The sequence below is a fragment of the Brassica napus genome, unplaced genomic scaffold (assembly GCF_020379485.1).
Source record: "Brassica napus cultivar Da-Ae unplaced genomic scaffold, Da-Ae ScsIHWf_1084;HRSCAF=1548, whole genome shotgun sequence".
Classification (NCBI taxonomy): domain Eukaryota; kingdom Viridiplantae; phylum Streptophyta; class Magnoliopsida; order Brassicales; family Brassicaceae; genus Brassica; species Brassica napus.
In genome coordinates this window covers 125,001-130,000 of record NW_026014508.1, presented here as the reverse complement: position 1 = coordinate 130,000, position 5,000 = coordinate 125,001, and positions in this window count along the sequence as shown.

The following is a 5,000-nucleotide window of genomic DNA, read 5'->3' as shown; positions in this document are numbered from 1 at the left end:
GTGAGGATGTTTGATCATGGATGATCACATCCTGGGCTTCCTCTGTGTCTTGGGAACACACGCATTTAACCAGGAGAGAAGGGAGAAGGCCAGACTCCACTCTTACAGGCCAAGACAGCCTTGAAGGCGGATGCAGTGTAGAAACTGGTTTCATGGAAGTTCCATGGATGGGAAGTTGGTGCGACCCTTGAATAGATCTTATCAATACTGGAGGTATGTGATAGGACAATGATGGAGGCGTGCCCTGGAGGAGCATGGCCGTCCATGATAAGGGAAGGCACATGATCTAATCAGATCATGTATAAGGTAACCGGTTTTATGATTACCGTTTGAATTCCAATTCTGTTGACTGAGGAATTGATCATGGCCAAGTATGGCACGTCCTTGAGGAATATATATATTATGAATGATTATGGTGTAGTCTGTTGGATCAGACTTGATGACACTAAACCATGGCCTTGGCCGGTTAGGAGAAATCCTCCATGGCCTTGGTTTGGAAGGTATGATCGGATCTCATAGTTCCTGAAGGGCTTGAGGGGATCTGATGATTGATTCTTCTTAGTGGGTATTTATAATGAATTATCATGGTATTTGGGGATTTTTATCTAATTGATTTCGAGATGGTCAAGGTGGCCGGTGGGGCTGTTCTAGGTCAAGATCTATAGGATCGAGATCGGTTCTTGGAATTCTGACTTGACCATTCTCTTAGTTAAGATTTATCATGAATTATCATGAATCCTAATGAGTTTTTAGGGATTGATTTAGAGATGGTCCCTTGGGCCGGTTTGGCTGATCTTGGCCGAGATCTAGGGGCTGGAGGCCGGTTCTGGGAAATCCGATTGGACCATTCTCTTAGTTATGATTTATCATGAATTGTCATGAATTTTAATTGATTTTTGGATCACATTTGAAATCGGCCAGATTTGGGTTTAATGAGAAAATGATCGGTTAGTTATGGAACCAGCCATGCAATGATAGATCCTTGTGTTAGGTTATCGGATCATATGCTTGTGTATTGTGAAATGTTTGTCACTTATGATTATTGATCATAAGGAATGTTAGTTATCAACCTTGGGTTGGTAAGCTATGTGCAAAGCATTGGCTATGTTTTTGAGCAGGTTTGCTTGCGGTCGAAATTGCACCTGAGGGCATATTGGGGTCAGATCCTTGTGTTAGGATATCTGATCATATGTTTGTGTGCTGGAACATATTGTCACTTATGATATTGATCATAAGGAATTGCTGGTTATCAACCTTGGTGTTGGTAAGGCAGGCCGTGTGTGATCTGATCATGGGTAAGGATGGACGACCTGATCCTTGGATGATGGATCAAGGTGTCTGATCTGATTGATCAAAGGATGCACCGGTGGTAAGAGCAACACTAATCAGGTTCAGTGGGACATGGTTCCATGACTGATTAGGAAGTGTGAAGACTCATCAGTTCTGAGTCATGTGGGGTGGTTGGTTGATTGACTCAGGATCTGATGGGCATTGTTAGTCCATGAGCTGGACTTGGTATCATAAGTTGATAAGGCAAAAAGGATGTGGGACAGTGCATGAGCCGGTAAGGGCCAGATGCATGTCCTTAGCTGTTTGAAGACTTCTCAAGGGTTACTTATGTCTGTGGGGATGGTTGGCTGAATGACTAAGTACCCAAGAGAAGAGTTTATGAAGGTATAAGGGAGTTGGACGAGTGGACGGGGAGCTGGGCAAGGCTACCTCGCAGCTCGATCAGCTGGTTTATGAGTTCATTCAGCTAGTGTAGCTGGGCCGATGAGCTAACAAGCTCCGTGGATGTGGCAAAGGTATGATCTAGCAATGTTGCATAGATCTAGATAGAATGGTTAAGTAGATATTATTCCGCTGCGTATGTGTTGTATTGATCTAGCTAGGGAATGACTAAGGTAGTCTTGAGCTAGGATCTGAGTTAGCCCTCGCCAATGGGCGATATTTTAAATAAAGGGCAAAATTTTTAGAGGTTCGGTCTGGGTATGGACTGAGCGACGTGAGGCATCGACCGCGGCCTAGTCGGCCGGGATCGGGTCTTACAAGTTGGTATCAGAGCATGCTTGATCCTGTTACGGACAGTGCTCAAAGATGTTGAGTTCCAAACCGAAATTATTTCTGAAAACTGAGATGACTTGGAACCTTAGTTGTGGTGAGCCAAGTGAGGGTTGAGGTAAGTTTGGGTTTCATGCTTGTGAACGGGGAAGTTCCAAGATGAGCCGGCTTAGCCAAGATACACTCTTCCACGGCAAGACCCTGAAAACATAAAGGTTAGTTTATCTAGTTATTTGGGAATAATGGACGGATTGGATGATGGAGCAATGCAAGATCTTTGTATGGACGACCTGGACAAAGGAAGTAACATGGACCAGAGAGTGGCTTAGGTTGAAAGAAACGTGCAGCACTCTCTTGGAGGTAAATGTTATCCCTTGGTGGCCGTTCAAAACAAGTGAGCATATGCAATGTTCATGTTAGTCTAAGGGAGACGCTACATGGCTAGTACATGAGTGGGCTTGTGATCAGATGGATCAGCTTGGACTCAGTGTAAGTCAAAGTAGGATTCCTTAAGATTGAATGAATGGAATGGATCAATTCCAAGAGGAATTGGAAACACGATGTTAAGTATCTTAGTATGAGGAGGATTGAGGTATACTATAAACACTTTTGTGAATGGTATGGGACGTTCACAAATGTGTGATGCTTTGGAGAATGGTATGGGACATTTTCCAAATGTGTGATCAAACCGAGATCCTACTCATCTAAGTACTTAATGATCGGTGGTGATCTTGGATAGGCCGATGCCTATAGATCTGATCTTGGATAGGCCGATGCCTATAGATCTGATTGTGGTGATCTTGGATAGGCCGATGCCTATAGATCTGATTGTGGTGATCTTGGATAGGCCGATGCCTATAGATCTGATTGTGGTGATCTTGGATAGGCCGATGCCTATAGATCTGATTGTGGTGATCTTGGATAGGCCGATGCCTATAGATCTGATTGTGGTGATCTTGGATAGGCCGATGCCTATAGATCTGATTGTGGTGATCTTGGATAGGCCGATGCCTATAGATCTGATTGTGGTCCCCCTCAAGCATCATGGAGTGATCTTGGGCATGGACTGGTTGGGAAAGTATCGGGCAACTCTAGATTGTCACCTGGGAAGGGTGCAACTTGAGAACGAGTTTGGACCCCGATTAAGTACCAAGGAATCAAGCCAACCTCTTGTAGTTTGGTGGTTTCAGCAGTCCAATAGAACGTATGCTTGGAAATGGTTGTGAGGCCTTTTGGCTACCATTTACACTGATGAGGTTGTAGGGGCCTGTGACCCAGAGGTTATACCGTTGGTTCAGGAATTTCAGGATGTGTTTGGGGCACTACAGGGCATTCCCCCTGATAGGGCTGGCCCATTCATCATTGAATTGGAACCTGGAACGGCCCCATTATCTAAAAGTCCATATAGAATGGCACCAGCTCAGATGGCAGAGCTGAAGAAGCAACTTGAGGAGTTGCTTGAGAAGGGGTTCATATGCCCTAGTGTATTGCCTTGGGGAGCACCAGTTCTTTTTGTGAAACAGAAAGATGGTAGCTTCAGGCTGTGTATTGATTGAGACGGTTGAGTCCCTGAGTGGACCAGAACCGTAATATGATCAAGTCCGGTAAGGGACGAGGATCAGGACACGACCTACTCGGAGATGGACCTATGGTCGGAATGCACGGTCGAGTCCTTGAGTGGACCAGGACCGGAATATGATCACGTCCTAAATGGACCAGGATCGAAATATGACAAAGTCCAGTGATGGACAGAAGTAAAGATAAGGCGGTTAGTCTAGTAGGGACTAAGATCGCAATATGGCCAAGCTGGAAAAGGCTGTGGTCGGTTAAGGGATGATCCAGTACGATTAGGCTGTGATCATGAACCCTTGGTGTCTGTAAGGACATAAGGAAACAAAACAATCTGTTAGGACTTGTGGTACAACAAGCGGCCTAAAGATTGGAACGAGTTCATTAAGACTTGACTGATACATTGAGTGGCTTGGAGATTGGGTAAATCTACTAAGACTCGGGTATGCAGTAAGTTCTTAGGGACTGAAGATGATCTAGTCATGGACTAGGGTCAGAGAGTAAGAGACTTGGTGTCTACTAGGACCCCAACCTGGAGAGTTGGGTCAGTGACACAAGTCATGTCTTTGTATGGGTGCTTGATGGACCACTTGATAAGATTTTGGGTTAAATATCTATCAAGTGGGGGAGACTTGTTGTGTATATGATGACCAGGACGTGGTCAGTGAGAAGGAACAAGGTGGGAGATGCAACAAATTGGTTAGAAAGAACCAATCGAGCATGCTCCATGTTCCGGGTACAAAGGAGTTCGGATGGAACCTTTGTCATGAGACAAGAGGTTAACACCACTGGATTCGAGGACGAATCCTTCGTAAGTGGGGGAGACTTGTCATGTCCCCGATTCTGGATAGGATCGTCCGGACGGACTGCGGTGCGTGGAAATGCACCAGTATGGTCATATGGCCCAAAGACAAGCGTGTCATAGCCTGGAAGTAAGGTTAAGGGCATCAGGAAGCTAAGGCATAGCTAATCCAAGAAGGAGACAAGCTCAAAGGAGCTGGACAAGCGAGCTGGTAGCTGGACAAGATCCAGGTGAAGCTCGATGAAGTGAGTGATCAGAATGGATCATGGGAAAACTAAGTCTAGGTCTGGAAATTGACCAAGGGACTTAGAAGGATTGAAGAAGATAAAGGAAACAAGCTGGACACAGTGTATAACAGCTGGGCGATGCAGTAAGCAAGCTCGACCAGCTAGGTGAAGTGTAGTGCAGCTCAGTGTAGCTCACTGAAGAGTGTGTCAGCTCCCTGAGCTAGATGGACTAGCTCACTCAGCTGGGACAGCTGGGGATCAGCTCAACTCAGCTGGACTGAGTGTTCAAGTCATGGGCAGTTGGGCCGGGTCTGGACAGTGGCCGGGCCATGTGGGTGACC